This window comes from Pinus tabuliformis, chromosome 3_1 (assembly GCF_031772625.1).
Source record: "Pinus tabuliformis cultivar Carrire ecotype Pingquan chromosome 3_1, CPIR1, whole genome shotgun sequence".
NCBI lineage: Eukaryota > Viridiplantae > Streptophyta > Pinopsida > Pinales > Pinaceae > Pinus > Pinus tabuliformis.
This window is the reverse complement of record NC_142301.1, coordinates 849,975,603-849,996,648: the sequence shown is the minus strand read 5'-3', so window position 1 is coordinate 849,996,648 and position 21,046 is coordinate 849,975,603.

The following is a 21,046-nucleotide window of genomic DNA, read 5'->3' as shown; positions in this document are numbered from 1 at the left end:
ACCAACAACAACTACTAGATGTAAATGGGTGGGTGGAGCACACATTTTTTTATTATATATCTGGCATGCATGACATTTATGGACTACTAGAATGCATTTTTTAAACAAGGTATGCCAGAAATAACTAACACGTAAGATTTTTTGAGTTGTAGCGTAACCATACATATTCCCTCCATGTGCTCCAAAATGACAATTGCTCAAGGATTTTTTGTCTTCTTGATGATTTAAACATCATCAAAAAATAAGATCGATCCCACAGTGATAAAGAGTATCACTGATGATAACATAGTGTTTTACTTGATATCGTATTCAAGGACGTTCAACACGAGATAGTTCAGGCCAAAAATTTCGTGTTTGGAGATAAACGAGGATATCTCCATACCAAGGGTCATATGAACTGATCAGAAACAATGTCTCATCAAGGGGAATCTTCACTTACTGTCTCTATTTCAGTATAGGGAAGGTCACATATTAATTTAACAATGATTAAGGATTTATTAGACTTAGATTTGATAAATTCTAAATCAAACTCTTCTAGAATAACAATCCACTTCGAGTATTTGCCCCCAACAATTGACGAGTAAAGATATAAATCATAGGGCTACAATTAGAAACCATATCATAGGGCTACAATTAGAAACCATTGTAGTTTTGCGAAGTAATATATAGTGACGGAAACATTGAACAACTTGCACAACTACCAAAGCCAATTTTGTAATGCCTCCCACATTTACCCAATTTCACTAGTCCACTAGGGTAAACATGAGATGAAGAGTTACTGTGATATGACCCAAACTCCAAGCTTCAGTTATGGAATCGGGGCTGACAACTGAGGCATAATGACCACAAACTGAGATCTTATAGGGATTATAGGACACTTAGGGGCCAAAGAACCATCCCAGGTGACCCAACCCTCAGCTAGACTATTGTTTTAGTGACTTAACACCCCAACCGCATGCACAAGCCTGCATGAGTGTAGTTTTGACCCTCCAACCGCATGCACAAGCTTTCCTGAGTGTGGTTGTAGCCCAAAATCCTTAATTTAGAGGGTGTGGTCGCAAGATCTGGGCCACAATTCCAGGCCAACCTCTAGTCCATTTCTCAGAAATTCCTGAGACTTTCCAGAATGATAAATGACTTGAATACAATGCTAAACATAAAAAGTTGAATAAAAAACTTGACCTAACCATGACAATCATTTCGTCAAACATATGGTAAATATGTAATCTATAGGTCATGAATGCACATATGAACATAAGAGTTTGAAAATTATTTGAGAATCACCAAGAAGGTCTAATTGCCTCTCATAATAGTTGCAATAACACTTGTTATCCCATGCATTCATTAACCATCAAATAATTATCAAATTCTAAACAAGATATAGCTTGATTACATTGAAAATCCATGCTTATAACTAGCACATAACCAGATCATTAACCATGACATAGAAAACATAAAATCACTATAATAACAAGTACAAATGCTCATAGAATACAATAGCAAAATAACTCTTATTAATTGATGAAAAAGGTAACCAAGTCAGGGACTTCCACGTACCACCAGACCATAGATTGAGATGGACAAAATATTTCTTTTATACAATCACTCCTGTGAAATATTCCAAGCATGAATGTGGGATCTCAAGACATAAAGAACCAGGGCTTCGCGGAGATTAATCCACCTCCACCCTCAAGATACTGTGATCCCACCAAAATCGGTCAAGAGATTATAATGCCTAAAGAAACCTTAGATGCCTTAGTGTTTCTTCACCAATACCTTGAGGAATTTTCCTGTCTCCACCCACCTATTGAGGGCTTCCTGAAGATTAAACCTCCTCCACCCCAAACCCTTGGGAATTTTCCTGAGACCACCTCACCTGGTTCAAAAATCTTCTGGAAATCCAAATCTCAACTAGAAAAGATTCCCGTCACACCACGGCTATCCATAAATAGCAAGGCAAGGCTAAAACCATTTTCACACCTAGAAAAACCCATGCCAATGACATCAAATGAACCAAATAAATCAATCCATGTACCATGCATTCACACATAAGCTAGGAAATCACACATGCAACCTATTTCCTGCAAACTCTTCCTGCTGAAGTGGTTGACCCATCCTTCTTCTTGCCTTCCTTGCTTGTCATTTTCCTTCATTTGCGTTCCTTGTCTTTTCTTGAATTCCTTTTCTTGCTTGCCCGATTTCTCCTCTTGGTGATCTTCTCTCTCTCTCTCTATGAAACTAACTCCAAATCCAAACTAACAAAAATCTACCAATTGATCCTCTTATGCCTTTTTATTATCGATGCCTCTATTTTCTTCATTTTCCTCTTTTTTTCCTTCAATTTTATTCTCATGTAAATATATGTCCCTTCATCTCACTTTTCTCCAATTTTCCTTTATTTTTATAAATAATTGTCAATTAATGCCTCTTTGCATTTTTCAATTTCCTTAGCCATAATAAACCGAAAGTAACACCCACTAGGATGTTTTTTCCCAACATTCAGCTTTGAATATGTGTTCCATGACCTTGGTCTTAATTTTTCCTTTATTAACTTTATTACATGAAATTTTAACCTGGGTTGTTACAAATTTCTCCATATGTGAGTAATTTATCTCTATGCTGGTAAGATTTATACTCAAATAGTAAATCACATGTTCATTGTTTGCATCATCTTCTTGGACAGGCACCATAGAAATAGTATTGTTCGAGTTAGCTAGGTATAAAAGATAATCATGATGATAATCAAGGGGGTGTAATTAAGGTGTGTGAGTTAATTCAAAGTGTCAAAATATTTTTGGGCTATGTAATCCCAAAGAAAAGGGAATCCCCTTTTTCAATAGTTAGGTGAATCCTTTAGTAAGCTCATCATAATTGGGTACAAAACGACGTAAAAAGTTTTCCTTTCCTTGCAAAATTTGGAGTTGGAGAAGGTTAGAAGGAGCAGGTAGATTGAGTATAGCTCGAACCTTCAATTGATAAGCATGGATCCCTTCTTTAGATACAATGAAACCTAGGAGTCAACCAAATTCCACACAAAAAAAAAAATGTCCAAATTTAAACAGATATTGTAATGTTTGCATCATAAAATATGGCTTGTAGATGAATAAGATGATCTTGATATTTCTTAGAGTGAGCGGGTTAGTCATCAAGATAAGGCTGAACAATATGTTTGATGTCATGAAATGCATATGGCATGGCTCTTTGGAAAATTACGCTGACATTTTAAGACCAAAAGGAAGTTTTTGATAGGAAAAAGTTCCCGAAGGGAAAATAAAAGCGGTTTTATCTTGGTCAGAAGGGAGTATGTTTATTTCATTATATTCAGAAACTTCGTCTATGAATGAAAATATTTGATTATATTTGTAGTTTTTTTGTAGCAATGGTGTACCAAAATACACCTTCTTAGCAGTAGGTTGTTCCCTGCAAAGAAAAATAATAAGTTTGGTTGTTGTCAGTGGAAAAGCATGAAGAAACAAAGTATTGCAAATTGTGGAAACAATACATGAACAAGCATAACCTAAAACAAAGAGATAAACACACAAATACTACTTAATCAAGCAAACACGTGAACATAATTATGGAAAATGGCTCCCTTTATTGACTGTTGGTTGTAGAAGATGAATAAAAATAGTAGAATACTAACCACTTGAAGAGAATTCTTTGAGAAATGGTGCTAAAAAATCCTCAGCAAGGAGGATCTTTTCTTCATTCTCTTTGCAAGATTCTCCTCTCTATCCAAGAAGTATCAAGGCTCTCTCAATGGTGAAATCTTGTCCACACTAGAGTGATGGATTGATAAGAAGCAATTTTAGTAACACAATAATGCTCTACTTCTTCTGATTCAACAATGAAATGAAGGTTTTCTCTAATAGCAATTTGGCCAGCGTAACATTGTATCATGTTTTGGTTCTCCCATGGCCTGTTTATATAGAATTTTTTGAATCCATCTTCCCTTTATTGGTTCATGAATGATAATGAATTATGAGTAGGACAAGATGATTCCAATGAGGGTTGCATATCTTCAGGGTGACTCGAATTCGGTTGTCCTTGACTGAAATCTTGTAAGGGAATCATCTTCCAAGTGTGGGAGGTGGTCCCAAATTGCTGAGTTGGGCATTCCTTCGACCGCATGGAGTTTGAAGGAAATATCACGTGTCACACAACTATTAAAAAAAAAGTCGCGAAAACATAAATTTTTTTAATTTCATATACATTCGACCTTAGGAGAAATTAATTTTTTGATCTTCATAATGTCTTCAACTGGAAAATCTTCACTTGTGCATTTTGCTAGATGACTTTGGGTGTCTTTTGGATTGTACAAATATGTGTAAAATTTTCAGGTGTTAACAGTTTCCCGCTGATGTGTGAGGTTAGGAGAAAACATATATCCAAAATACATCATGTTTTCTTTCCTAACTGAGATCCTAATCAATTTCTAGATAGAGAGCATAAATTGCTTCGAATATTAGCAAAGAAACAACCTTTATTGAGGATAAAAGATAACCATGCTCCAAAAAAAGTTCTTATATGAGGTGGGCATGTCCCATGCTCATTATGATGACTAGTGACTATTTATTACAATAAGATAGAAATATTCATGTCAAGTCAGTGTTGGAATGGTTGGCATGCTAATACTTGATGATGATAATTGTTGATGCCCTTAAGGGCGCTTCTGACACAGACAGATTCTGGTGCCCCCATGCATCAAGAAAAGGTGAAGCACTGTTGGAGTGAGGTTCTTATGGATGCATGGGTCTTCGACTGTGGGCACCTCCTATGCATCAAGATGTAAGCACTGTTGAATGAGGTGTTAAGTAATAAGTGGGTCTTTGAATAAGTGAGAGAATTGCAATGGTCATGAAGTATGATACCACCCTGACATGAGAGCTTATGTTGGTGTCAAATGTCAGGGGGACTGATGACATCATTGGGAAATAATTATTCCCATTGTGCCACCCGAGGATGTCCCTGGGGTGGGGGGGAGCACCCGAGGAAATACCTCGATCTTGGAAGATGGGTGTTGAAGTCCATGGGAAAGAGGCATCAAGCACCCAAAATGTTGATTCGGGAAATCAAGATGTGTAGTGAAACATATTGTAATAGTGTGGATCAATAAGGCATGTTAATGAAAGTTGACGATATGAATGGATATGGACAACTTGCTCGAGGTCGAAGCTATAATGCGAGTGGCGGCAGTCAAAATAGTTTTCCTGAGGGTAGTGGCCCTAGAGTCGGTAGGACATCCATGGTAAGTGTGAGTATGTTCTAACTGGTGTGATAAGGGTGAATGAGTGTGGATTATGTGTGAGCTCCAACTAAGGGTGACTAGGGAATGTCGTCGGGTACAAGGTATGAAAATATGGGTGGGAACCATTTTTCTAAACAAAAATTGTACACTTTCCAAAAGAATGTAAAGGTGGTTTGGGATGTACATACATGGAGATAGGTACCCCATGAAAATAGTGACCTGCATGATGATGGAAGTAAAATGTGTTTGCAGAGGGCAGGGGCCCCATTGGTTCATCTCAATGTTGGGTTGATGAGGCAGATGAAGTGATGCAAAAGAGATTATGTTGTATGGAGGAATGATAGGCCCAATGTAGAATGCGGAAGAGTGTTTTCCTTTATCTATCACAAATGAGTAAGGTGGCCCTGGAGTAGGGTTGGTTAGTAGTAAGTGAAGAAAAGGTGAATGAGACTGATATTTAAGACATGCAAGTGAGATGGCTCTCAGGATGGAGTATATGGTCATGGATTCCAAAGAATATGTGGGGGTATATAACATGAGGTAGTCCATGAGTGGGGATGCTTTATCGACGGACATGAATGTTTACCATGTGCACGGGGACGTGGTGGTAAATGTGGGCGAGATGATGGACCCTATAGTGCATTTTGGAGAAATGATGTCAGGATATGCAAAGCTTTGTAGGAATCCTACCATGTTGAGTGATGAATGATACCTGCCCTATCGACAGCCACCGGGGTGTTGATTCTGGTGGGAATTTGCTACCTGCAACTTCAATGACCAATACCCCAAGTGGAAACATCTTGATAAAAAAAATATGTAAGATGAAAATGGGCTAAACAAGATGAACCGAAAAATAGGAGAAGGTGCACCTAAAGTGATGCTCTGAGCATGCGGCGGGTCCAAAAAATGAGTTTGGGTTAAAATGGAAAGAAGGTTACCATGATGAAGAGAATGTGGTCCTAATCCGTGTGTCTCTCACGGTTTTGAAAACGGAGGTCATGAGCTCCTGTACTGGGCTCTAGAAAATGTCAAAAAGGGTGATATATAGGGCAAAGCAGGCCCTATGGGACTTCATTTTTACTTTCTATTTTGGGAGACCAAAGTTGTTCTAAGAGCTATTTCTTGTCGTTATGATCATCTTGTGCACCTGGGAAACGTAGGGGGTGGTTAGAACACATAATCGTACCTTTGTAAATTTGGTAGACTAGGCTAGGTAGGTCGTATAGGGGTGCCCTGTACGACCTTTTTTAGGGTGGAAAAACTCAACCACGAGGGCAACTGAGTTTCATCCACGTAGTATCCACATGTATTTCATGGATACACACGGTGACCCCACATGTAATGGGCTAACAACCGTACGAAAGGGCAAAAAGTCGCGACATTGTTGATTTTGTGACATCGCGGATCAACCTCCCAATGTCATGATTTCTGTGTGAAAACGTGCAACCCTAAATCCAGTGTCACCATGGTTTGTGGTCTGGCAGATGCGTGCCTTGTGTGCCAGTTATGGGAAAAATGCGTGGTTGATTAAAAATTGATTTTGGTAGCCTAGGAGGCTGATTTTTTTAATTTTGACATCCTTGATGGCAGGATGGGCATGTTGTGGCGAGAGTGGGATTGGGATCCGCTACGTATAGTGGTCGCAATGGATGTTGCTACGAGTAGGACACTAGAACATTGGGGGTTGTTGAAGTTCCTTCAGAACCCTACTTTGAGGTCGCAGGATATATTCTTAGGATTCCTAATTCGATGTTGGGATGTGGATCTCCATATCTTTGAGGAAGAATGATCTACCTATTTCTACTGAGGTAGATATATACTTTCTGACCAGATTGGTGCCTTGTGGGGAAGTCTTGTTGCGACCCCTACCGACTGAGCATGTGGATATTTGTAGATGGGTGGAGGTAGAGGGCCACTATGGGCCCAACCCTTATGATGAGGGGTGCATCCACATTCCTTCGATTAGAGATCTCACCGAGTGAGTAGGGATGGATATGATTGTGTGACTTGTAGGGTTGGTGTCCCCTCACCAGGTGTCGGGACCACAGATTGAAGTGTTTTTGAGACTACAAGTGGGCCACTTTTTTTATTGGGATGATTTTGTATATTGAGGGATGGTATCTTAGTTGACAGAGGTATGACAGGGTGGGGCGCGTATATTTTTCTATGCCAGCATTTTATGTTGCATTATGTATGAGTGGGTCGTGATGCCCTAACCTTTTACAACAGTGCCACTAGGTCCTACTAGAGACCCATGGATGAGATGGTGGGCGCTAGTGATACCACTTTATGGTGGTGGTGATGTGTGGTGTTATTGGAATGGCCAGTTGGAGGTTTGGTTAAGATCCAACCCTCAGATGATTCTTGAGTACCTGTATCATGGTGTGGACTTTATAGGTGATCCAAATATGGGGCTTCCTCCTGGTGATGCTTGGAGGGCAATAGGTATGTGATTTGTGATTTCTGCATTTTTGCGCTCTTACATGTATATTTATGATGCATATTTTTGAATGATGCTGATATCATGTATATTTTCTTGCATATGTGGGACCTCGTGACTGTCCATTATCCTACATAGTAGGAAATGATCTGTGATGCATGGGTGTGGCTAGCGTGCCTACTGTACCATAATGACGGAGGGACGCTAGGGAGTAGGAATGACCTAAAAGGTTAGCGCAGTGTCGCTGAATCGAGATTGATGGTCCCTCTGGAGAGGGGATCAGTTCCTCCACTTTCAAGGAGATGATGAGACTATGGGAGCATGTTGAGGCGATTGAGGCATGATCAATGACTTTAGAGGAACAACTGAGGGATTATGTGGATTCTTGGGGTCTAGCAGACACCCTGACGAGGGGGATGCCTAAGGAGGGGTGGGCTGGACTGGGAGAGGTGGTGGTGGAGATGATGATGGTGCATGAAAGGGAACGACAATCAACTCTTTGACACCTCAAGATGGTAGTGGCTATGACATGTCCCATTCTATCTCTAGATGAGGTTGTGGGTCCTTAGGCGGGAGGTGTAGGGGCACAACCCTAGATAGTTTTTATTTTTATTTTTATGTATGTACTCGGGAAAGCACCCATTATGAGGATTCTCCCCTATTTTGATGACCTATTTTTCTTGGCCTTGAGCCAGTGGATGTATATATATTTTTTGTACTCATATACATATTTTTTAATATATCTATATATATATATATATATGTATATATATACGAGATGTGATTTTTTGTGGCTATCATGATGTGTCTTGAGTATATGCTTCTGTACATGTGATGTATGTCTTCATTTATGCGATGGATATTATATTGATGCTTCATGTTTCTTGGTGGTGATATATATGTGATACATGCTAGTCTAGGATTTGATTAGTTATACGGTAGGCTATATGATTTTTATATCTTGGTATATGTGTAAATGTGATATGATCAAAACTATGGGCTAAACTTTGTGCATGCAAATATTTCTAAAAGAGGCATGGATCGTGAACCTTGAAGGTTCTATTCAACTACAATACAACAAGCTGGGAATCAAGGAATACATGTAGGTGACTTATACCTAGATGGGAGGCATCGGCCAAGAGGCATATGATGGCATCATACTCAGTTTGGATTGTTGGTTGCTGACCTTATACATAGTCCATTGGTGAGACATGGTGTGTGGTTAAGAGAGTATATGGCCCAAGCTACTGCAACGAGGTTTTTTTACTATCGAGAAGCACCATCAACAAACCTGTGGTGATAAGTTGGTGGATGATCCATCTATGACACATGATGAAAGAAAGGTTTCAGAGTGCATCCATCATGAATTGGTCATCATAAAATAAGTCATGGTACATAAATTTCATTCTCGGGCTACTTACAATGTTATGGATGAAACTTTTTTAGATAAAACCCATTAACGGGATATTTGAGACAAGTCCCATTAGGCTCTGCTAAGATGTTTCCCCCTTGAGGAGGCAATCTTTGACAATGTAAGTTCCCTTCCATAATGTCTCGAATTTCCCTGGTCCTAACTCTTCTTTGGCAACATTGTAACGAAGGACTAACTCCCCCTCAGTAAAAGACCAGGGGGTGACATTACAGTAAAAAATGGCTTTTGTTCTCTTTTTGTGTGCTTCGTTACACTGGAGAGATTCCTATCGATTTTCATTAACGTGTTCTAGCTGGACCAACCTTTTTTCCGAAGTTGAAGTGTCGGTGATAATTTCGATGGATGAATGCAATGCAGGAATAAAACACTCAATGGGGAGGACTGCTTCGACCCCATAGACTAATTGGAAGAGCATGAAACCTATAGATGATTTGACCGTCGTACGGTACACCCATAGGGCTGAAAACACCATATGGTGCATGTTGGTTTTGTGGTAGTTCACCATACGCTACAACATAATTTTGAGGAATTTGTTGACAACTTCTACCTAATCGTTGGACTGAGGGTAGTATGGGGAAGCGAACTCGTGGGAGAAACCAAGGTGTTGAGATAGCTCCTAAAATATTTTATTTTCGAAATGTTTGTCATGATCGGATACCGACTCCTTGGGAACACTAAACTGTGTTATGACATGGATAAAGAGAAACCATGCAATTGTTTGTGTGGTTTTATTGTATGTGGGCATGGCCTCTACCCATTTGGTGAAATAGTTGATGACAACCACAATGTACTTATGGTTTCCTAATGATGGGGGGTTCTAGGTCATGAAGTTTATGCCCAATTTGCAAAAGGGGCCAACAACAATGACCAAGTGTAGGGGAGCTGGTGGGGCTCGTGCATTATGAGCGTATCATTGGCACCACTCACACTTCTTGGCTTCTTGAATGCAATCATGGAAAAGGGTGAGCTAGAAATAACCGGCATGGAGGAATTTATGAGCGGTGGCCATTCCTGATAGGTGGCCACCACAAGCCCCATTGTGGCAATCATTTAAGACCTTCTCATCTTGTTCGTGAGTAAAGCATCGACAAAGTATGGTGTTGATGCCTCATCGATAGAGGAATCCCCTAGAAGGAGGTAACGAGGGGCCTGGTGGTGTATGCGCCTCTAGTTGTCACGAGTTAGCTGAGGTTTGTTGGAAAATAAAAAAGACAATAAAAATTTTCTTGATCTTGATAATTACTTGTGATGTTTCTTATTGTTACAATTATTTATATCTTCTTTCTTTAGTTCATCAAGCAATTACCAAAAATAGCAGTACATAAAATAATGAACACAAGATGTAGGCACATGCCAAGGAAAAACCCCCCTCGAGGGGAAAACCCAGTCAAAGTAATTCTTCCTTTCAATAGTATTCATTGAGACTCTTCACCCTAGACCTTGCCCAAACCTTCCCTCCATGCCAAGTCAACCTCCAGAAGATTGACCTCTTCCCAGCAACTTCGACTATGCAACAACCAGTAGCTTCCCGCAACAATCCAACTTGGAAGACTTCATTCTCCCAATACAGAGCATGAAACAGAGTGATACCACCACCAAAATTTTGATTTTTCTCTTCTCCGTAGACTCCCCCAAACTCACATTTACTTCAGCTACATGACAACAGACTTTCCCAGCTATCCACTTCGCACTTCTGCCCAACAACAGGATTTTCATACTTTTTCCCAGTACAGAAGATGAGAAGTGATGCACCTCATGAATTCATAGTCCTTCCTTTTATAGGCTTCTTGTGGGGTAGAATGGGTCCTTAGGCCGACTTGATCTTTATAGAAATTTTGAATAATATGATACATATTCACAGAGATTATCCTGATTATGCACTTATAAGCGGAACATGCATAATACATAACCTCCTCTACGTTGATCATCAATTTACAGAAGCAGAAACATTCACAGGCGTACATAGAAGCATCAATCACACATATCAACACAGTATTTTCCCGGGGAAAGCATCTCGCTAAAAACCCCAACTATCTGTATATTATATTGATTGAATCATGTAACATTACAAAGTACAATGCTTATCACAAGCAATCCAGTACCATCTCCACCTGTTACACACAATACAACTCAGATCTGATCTCCAAATCTCCTCCACTGCTTGCCTGCCTCCACAGCTCAATACCTGCTCAAGAATTGATGAGAATGGTTTACCAAACTTGTATTTGACCTGCAAATAATCACTCACACTGTGTTGGACGTGAGCACAGGCTACAATTCTTGGTATTGGCCAATTCATTGGCATACTCAATCCCCTCTGATTGTGCACACCATCATGCACAGCTATAGTCACAACTGATAGCAATCTGATCCTCTAACACCTGTCCCTGCTGAACTGAACATGCACTGACATGCAACTGAGTTAACTGATGTATTCTATAGTTGCATTATGATTTAATAACTTGTGAATTAATTAATAACTAATTCACCCAACTCATCTCTAGTCTATTTGCCAGTTAGACTAAATACAACTAGTTTAACAAAGCTAAACTGAACACAACTCCATCAACTGCACCTCCAGTCCACTAAACTCAACTCACTTGAGTTCTAACTGAAGTCCTGCATGCAAATATTAGTCATCCCATAGGTAACCACGTATTTCCTTCTGGGATCTTCATGTCCCACATTCGTAGCTCATCCTGAAGTGCTCCAAGAGAATAAGATCAAGTTTATAGTCCAAATATTATTATGAGACAATAATATTTGACTTTTCTATTTTTGACAGCCAGTCTAAAAATAGACTTTGATCACTCATACTGTGATCACTCATACTGTGACCACCCATACTGTGATCACCCCAACTGTGGTCACTCCTGCTGTGATCATCCCTGCTGTGGTCACTCCTGTTGTGATCATCCCTGCTGGGATCCAAAAATAGAACTTGCACCATAATTTGCCTGCGGGCCCACTTAGTGAAGGCGACTCTTTTCACTAAGCTCCATCATCATCTTGTTGCATTCTCAACAAGCATTTCTTGTTGCACACTTTTCAACACTCCCTCTCAACAAGAAAGGCTTCCTCTCAAACCCGATCCTGTAACTCCGGAATGTTCTCCATGCAACACATCTGGCCGGTCCACTTGCTCTGTCATCAAAGTCTCTGACTGTTATTGCCTCTGTCGACTGAAAACTCTGCATCTCTATGCTCTTCAGTATCTGACTGCTCTAGCCTCTGTCACTTTGATCTCTGACTGCATCCGTGCTGCTGCTGGTTCTATCTCCCAGCATTGCATCCGCACTGCACCTCCCAACTGACCTCCCTATTAGGCTAGAAACACCCTCTGATGTTGAAGCTCTACCTGCTGCTAATAAGTGCTCCCTCTCTGACATCTGCGCTACTGCAACATCTCCATGTATCTCGCACCATTGCACACCTCTCTGTGCCACCTAGCACTGTGCAAAACACTTGTGCCTCTTGCATTGCTGCAGCTTGCTAGCTATGTGCTGTCCTGGGATTCCCTGCACTGTCGTTCTCTCTACCACTCCATCCGCATTTGTCTCTACCCAATCAGTCAGTTCCTGCTACTACACATCAGGGCTCTCGTAGCAAGGTCTCATCCAAGAGGTTGGGTACCTCAAGGATCCTGCCCCTCCTCCTTGGGACAATCAATCCACATCACCCCACCTCCTACCTGGAGGTATGGCTGCATGCGATCCCTCAGCCCACCTGGATTGAAGTTTCCCCCTACTGGAGGTCTCTTGATGAGTAGATGTCTCTACTCAATCTCCTCTCAGCTTCCCCTGTTGTGGCTCCTCCACAACCTCCTGAAGCTGCTGCACCAATCGTGGCTCCTCCACAATTGTTTGAGACTTCTTCTGGCTCTGCATGTTGAGAGGTAATGTATGCTCCCTCTCAACCACCAAGTCTCCATCATGACAATGAAAGCATCTCACCTTCGACTTTTCAACCTTATTCCCATCATTGGAATAACAAGATTTGGAAAGAGAAACCTTCTCCTTCCCCTTCTTCACCTTACTCACTAAGGCACAGTTCTCCTCATCCTGCATGGATGAAGAACCGTCTTTAGTGCTTCGTCTAATCTCCTCCTGCACAAGATCCGACCAAAGTCTCTCCCATCCTGGCAGTTTCTCCCTTCCATTCACCAAGTCCTGGTAGCTATGCCAACTCTTAGGAAGGTTAAGGAGTGCTAGACTCACCATCCTCATCCTCAATAGTTACCCCCACACTTCCCAGCTCATCCCGGCATTGGGTGAACTTCGTGAGATACCTAGGCATACTGTCTCCATTCTCACACTGAATGTTTCTAAGTTTTATCTCTTGCTTTGGAATTAAATTCGAATTCCACCAGCTCAAAACTCAACCGCTTCTGATCTAGAATTCATGAGAACAAAGTATTTCTTGTACAGAGATTGACTGTCTGGGAATTCACCGGATATCTCACCTTCCAAAAGAAGGATGAATCCAGAGGCTACCTGGCCCGATTACAGACTCTGCCTGAAGAAATAAAATGTAAACACTTTCTGAATAATAGATCCGATGATCAATCCTCACTTCATATCTTGTAAAAATTTCTTCTACAAATCAAGCAGCTCCGATACCATGTAGAAATTTTGAATAATATGACACATATTCACAGAGATTATCCTGATTATACACTTATAAGCAGAACATGCATAACCTCCTCTACGTTGATCATCAATTTACAAAAGCAGAAACATTCACAGGCGTACATAGAAGCATCAATCACACATATCAACACAGTATTTTCCCGGGGAAAGCATCTTGCTAAAAACCCCAACTATCTGTATATTATATTGATTGAATCATGTAACATTATAAAGTACAATGCTTATCACAAGCAATCCAATACCAGCTCCACCTGTTACACACAATACAACTCAGATCTGATCTCCAAATCTCCTCCACTGCTTGCCTACCTCCACAGCTCAATACCTGCTCAAGAATTGATGAGAATGGTTTACCAAACTCATATTTGACCTGCAAATAATCACTCACAATATGTTGGACGTGAGCACAGGCTACAATTCTTGGTATTGGCCAATTCATTGGCATACTCAATCCTCTCTGATTGTGCACATCATCATGCACAGCTATAGTCACAACTGATAGCAATCTGATCCTCTAACACCTGTCCCTGCTGAATTGAACATGCACTGACATGAAACTGAGTTAAGTGATGTATTCTACAGTTGCATTATGAGTTAATAACTTGTGAATTAATTAATAACTAATTCACCCAACTCATCTCTAGTCTATTTTCCAGTTAGACTAAATACAACCAGTTTAACAAAGCTAAACTGAACACAACTCCATCAACTGCACCTCCAGTCCACTAAACTCAACTCACTTGAGTTCTAACTGAAGTCCTGCATGCAAATATTAGTCATCCCATAGGTAACCACGTATTTCCTTCTGGGATCTGCATGTACCACATCCGTAGCTCATCCTGAAGTGCTCCAAGAGAATAAGATCAAGTTTATAGTCCAAATATTATTATGAGACAATAATATTTGACTTTTCTATTTTTGATAGCCAGTCTAAAAATAGACTTTGATCACTCATACTGTGATCACTCATACTATGATCACCCATACTGTGATCACCCATACTGTGGTCACTCCTGCTGTGATCATCCCTGCTGTGGTCACTCCTGCTGTGATCATCCCTGCTGGGATCCAAAAATAGAACTTGCGCCATAATTTGCCTGCGGGCCCACTTAGTGAAGGCGACTCTTTTCACTAAGCTCCATCATCATCTTGTTGCATTCTCAACAAGCATTTTTTGTTGCACACTTTTCAACAATCTTCTCTTAGGCCAACATGGTGTGGAGGCTACATAATTCATATTTTACTCAATACTTAACTTTTTTACATGATTCAAAATCCCAAGAAGGGTCTCTTTAAATGTACAATAATTCTATAGACCGAGAATAAATCCTAGAAGTCTTCAGTGGGTAATTTTACCTAAAACATGGTGACCCATGCATGAAACCCATGCTTTAATAAGTCACGACAATAATAATAAAAACTGTTATCTCTATTATTTTTTACAAGTACATTACATAATGACTCAAGTACATTATTGAAGACCGAACATAATTACTTTTTCCAACACTCCCACTTAACTAGGGAGGCATTCATAATGTACATATAAAATAGAATATCTCAAATTTTATGAAACACGAAGAACTTTAGCCACCACAATGTCATGGACTAGATTCCTAACCAAGGAAATCTATCCAACTAGCCACTCAACAATTTAGGCACTGTAACGCCATGGACTAGATTCCTGACTATGGAAATCTATCCAACTTGTCACTAAAAAATTTAGGCACCGCAATGCCATGGACTAGATTCTTGAACAATGAAATCTATCCAAGTTGGACTAAGGTGGAATCAAGCTTTTAGCCTCTCTAAGTACCATCAGGCTTACCTGCTTACCACCAACCCAAAAATCTAGGTGTGTAACCAAAACATAGCTCAACACCACTTTTCCAACTTCGGGGACTCAAACATCAACACAAAGTGCTAGCCAGATGTCTCCCCAAGCAATGCTTCACTCGCAAAACTTCAACACCCCTTGATCCAGTCGATAAAGAATAACCAATCTCTTCCAATCAAACTGATTGGTAACCAATATGCTTTCCTTAGATAAATTCGCCTGTATAAACACAACCCTAATCAATAACATACTTTCACAAGTATATAATCAAATATAAACCTCCGGGGTCTTCCAGGCAATAGATGTTTCTTCTCAATTCTCCATAGTAGGACTATCAACCGAATCTTTGACAAAATATTCCTCAATCATACATTTTTCTTCCTACTCCATATGAAACAACATCTTCTTCAGTCGAATCCTACTTTTCTTCTTTCAGCAACACTTCAAAATTCATGATCCAATCTCCTTTTCCTATTCATGGCCTTCACTCGGACTTACAGTTGTTAGTCCTGGTCTAGTGCATGACACATGAAGTAGAGAACTATATTTGTCAATCCCTCTCAACCAGGAAGCACCTCTTTATTCAGACTCCCTCTTAATCTTAGGGGGATCTCTTCTATTCATTCTTCCTTCGAGAGATCTACTTCTTATTTTTGACATTGGAGAATATTTCGTGGATTCCAACTATTTCATTAGAGTTATTATCATCCTCATCATGCTTGTCACATCGAGCATCTTCACCAAGTTGAAGATTGTGTACCAACGTAGCTTGCTTGTCACATCGAGCGTGTTCACCAAGTTGAAGATTGTGTACCAGCACAGCTTGCTTGTCACATCGAGCATCTTCACCAAGTTGAAGATTGTGTACTTGCATAGCGTGCTTGTTACATCAGACATCTTCACCAAGTTGAAGATTGTGTGCTTGCACAACTTAGATAGCAAGTACAACCAAAACTATAGAAGCATGATGTCAGCCATATCAGAATCACAGAAGAATTTCATATATATATCAGATACCCAGACTCAACAATAGACATATACTCTTCAACGTCTTTCTAGGGAATTTGTCATACACCCTAGACTACTTCATAACAACACGTATTCCATCTAGGGTTTCAATATATCTTCCAAAGGTATGACATACATTGCTACAACATATAGAAAACCCTAGAAATCATTCACACAAATATGGATCTACAAATCATCTAACAACCTTCCAAAATACATGTGTTAGACTTCACACTAGGGATTCATACAAATCCTAGATTTCATACAAAAGAATCAATCAAAGTCAATCATAGCTTAGTCATTAACTTGACTATCTTCCACTAGGGTTAGTTCCAAACCCCTAGATTTTCAATCAACCATTAATCAGTCACTAACATGACCAACTAGTACTAAGGTTATTTGTAAACCCTATATTTTGAAGCAATCATCATACTCAACCAAAAATTCAAATTTCAACAATTTTATACAAATCTCAAATCATCATATTCCAAATATTTTACTTTGACTAAGGTTTAATTCCAAAACCTTAGATTTCCAATCTCAACAATCATTACATGCATAAATCTCATATTGTTATATTTCACACTAGACAATGTCACTACTAGGATCTAAACCCTAGATTTTCATATACCATCATCCTAGAATCTCAGACAAGGACTTCCATAAAATCCTAAAACTCATGACCATCAGTGACTAGGTCAACACACATATCTAGGAATTCATAACCATACATAAGCACATCATATGTACAACAACATTAATAAATCTAACCTATACCAAGCTAGGGTTTCAATCAAAAGAACATATCTATACATGCTTATATTTCACTGTCATGCAAATACATTTCATATCATGTGTTAGTCAAACCCAACTTCACAACAAAATCAAATTTGACTACACGAGGGTTTGATTGGACAAACACACACATACCAAAGAAAACATTTTTAAGACAATGTAAGGGTCTTGCTCCCACATTCCACCAAACCCCAATGAGATAGGGTTCCAATGTAGAATCACACATTCCACCAAACCTCAATGATCTAGGGTTCCAATGTAGAAACATAGAAAACCATATATTACCAACACTTCAGAGGTTCCGGGATTTTATATCTTATCATTCCATCCTAACAAGTTAGGTTTTTCCGATCATACCAAAATCCCAAATATGAAATCATCAATAAATATTTCAACTAGCATTTCAAAACATCCCTAATCAGTTTAGGGTTTTCCAAAACCTATCTAGGGTTCTACCAAATCAAATAAGAGTGGGGTGGGTAGATTTATTAAGAGATGAATCACCCAAACAAGAATCACTAGGATTCAATACTGCTAGTCATAATAAGTTTATCAAATGAATAATTTTTTTAACCAATGAATTTGTCAGGCCTGGTGGTAACTCCTCAAATGAGATTATGTTTATTCATTTAGGCTGATCATAGTTATATACATGAGGGAGTGACTGTTGAGTTTCATCTCCCGATGACTCTCCATTTTCTCTTATTATTTATTTACACTATTTACAATTGTTCACCCAATCCCTATGATTAGGTGTGAACATTCCCCCCCTTAATCTGAAGGGATGTTGGTGAGTCCAAGCATCATTCTGAATCTTTCAATCTTTCCTCTTCCAAGTGCTTTGGTGAATATTTCTGCAATCTTCTCATTGGTGGAACAATGGTGAAGATGGATTGTTTTGGCCTCAACATGATGTCGAATCAGATGATATTTTGTATTGATGTGCTTCGTTCGATAATGGAACTTTGGGTTCTTGGCCAACTTTATTGCAAAGGTATTTTCAATCATGATTGGAGTCGAATGTACTTGTTTTACCTACAAATCTTCCAGAATTTTCCTGAGCCACATAATTTCTTTTGTTGCCTTAACTGCTGCCACATATTTTGCCTCTATTGTGGAAACTGCTGGAACTAGTTGTTTTTGTGACCTCCAGGAGACAACTCCTGATCCAAGACTCATAGCATAACCAGAAGTAGATATCCCAGTTCCTTTGTCTCCATCGAAGTCTGAATTAGAGTATCCAATCAAGCTGAAGTCACCCACCTGTGTATACTTGAGTCAAAGTCTTGAGTTCCCTTCAAGTACTTTAGAACTCTTTTTCTAGCAGACCAATTTCCCTCACAAGGCTTTTGCATAAACCTGGAGAGGATTCCAACAACAAATGAAATGTCTGGTCTGGTAGTAGTCAAGTAGTTGAGACTTCCTACAAGCTGTCTATACTTTGTTGCATCCTCAAATTCTTTTCCTTCAATGGATGTGAGCTTTAAGTTTTGTTCCATTGGATTAGTCAAAGGATTGCATTTAGCCATGCCAAACTTGTTCAACAGATCTCCAATGTACTTCTTTTGAGAAAGGAATATGGACTTCGGATATTGAGTTACTCCAATACCAAGATAATAATGAACATAGCCCAAAACAGTCATTTAAAAACCTTTCCTCAATTCCTTATTTATGGATGCAATGTATCTCTCATTGTTCCCTATCATCAGAAGATCATCTACATATACCACAAGATATACAACTATTTTGCCAACTTTATTGACAAACAAAGTTGCATCATCAATATCATAATGTTTGAAATTGAGTTTTAGAAGATGCTCAGTTAGTTTTTCATACCAGGCTCGCGGTGCTTGTTTGAGGCCATACAAGGATTTCACAAGTTTTCATACTTTATGTTCATGTCCTTTCATAGCAAATCCTTCAGGCTAGGACATAAAAACATTCTCTTTTAGATCTCCATTCAAGAAAGAAGTTTTTACATCCATTTGATGGACTTTCCAACCGTTCTGAGCTTCTAGGACAAAAAGTGTCGAGATGGTAGCCCATTTTGTTGGGGGGGGAAATTCTCCTCATAATCGACCCCTTCCTTTTGTGCAAAACCTTTTGCCACAAGCCTAGCTTTGTGCTTATCAAGTGAGACATCAAATTTATACTTGTTCTTGTAGACCCACTTGCAGCCAATTGGTTTGGTTCCCAATGGAGGATCGACCAGCTTCCAAGTGCCATTCTTTATCAAGGCATCATACTCATTTTGCATCACTTCTTTCCTTTCATCATGAGAAGAAGCTTCTTTGAAGGAAGTTTGTTCAAAATCTGTAGACAAATTCAATTCACAATCACAAGAAACGTCCCTATCAACAGGTGAATCAGAGTCATCTACATCACCTCCATTTTGCTGGGTTGAATTTCTAGTTTCTGTCTTTCCAACCTCATCGGGATGAACACTTTCAAGTGTCTTTCTCAGCCACTTTGGGGGACCTTTCTGAGATGGTCCAGGTTGCTCAATTGATTGGGTTGGGACTGAATCAAGATTGAGTCTCCCAATTCTGTCAATCACATCACTCAAAGTATCATCCGTGGTTGGAGTTTCATGCGGGGGAGAGAGTGCTTCAAAAGAATATTCCACAGGTTGATCCAGTATAGGAATCCCCCCTTCAAGATGTGGAATCTGATTATCAAATTCTTGAAATGATTTTTCATTTGTGAATCTATCCAAGAAATCAAGTTGCCGCTCAATAACATTGTCAGATTTGGATGATTCAAGAAAGATTACATCTCTAGATACAACAAAAATTTTATTGACTTCATCATAGAGACGATATGCTTTGGAGGTGTTTGAATACCCCAAGAAGATACACTTACGACTTCTTGCACCAAGTTTGTTTCTATGTACCTTTAGTATCAAGGCATAACATGTGGAACCAAAGACCCTGAGATGCTTTATCGAAGGAATGTGCCCATACCACATTTCATAAGGAGTCTTGTTTCTAATAGCATTATATGGACATCTATTCCTTACATATACAACACATAGAACTGCATCAACCCAAAACGTCAATTTTACATTCTTGAAAAACATCATGGAGCGCACCATATTTAATATTGTCCTAGTCATTCTTTCAGCTACTCCATTCTGTTGGGGATTATAAGGCACAGTTGTTTGATGTTTGATCCCATGTTGGTGAAGATGGTTTTCAAATTCATTTGAAGTGTATTCTTTTCCATTATTAGTGCGATTAGAGCCGATATGATATTGTGCATCATTTTCAATCCATGTATGAAAGTTCTTGAATGTTTGAAAAGAATCAGATTTGTTCTTCAATAAATAAACCCAACACATTCTGGTCTAGTCATCAATAAATGTCATCATATATTTATTACCATTTGTAGAAGGGACAGGCATTGGACCACATAAATATGAATGAATGAGTTCAATTTTTCTATGTGCTCTAGAATGTGAATCATGAAAACACTGTTTGCTATGCTTTCCTATAATGCAAGCATCACATTGCTTAGGTTTCCTAGGAATTGTAGGCAAACCAATAACACCATTTTTCTTCAACAAGTGAAGGCTGCCATAGTTCAAGTGTCCAAATCTAGCATGCCATAATAAACTTGATGGAAATGTACCTTATTCATA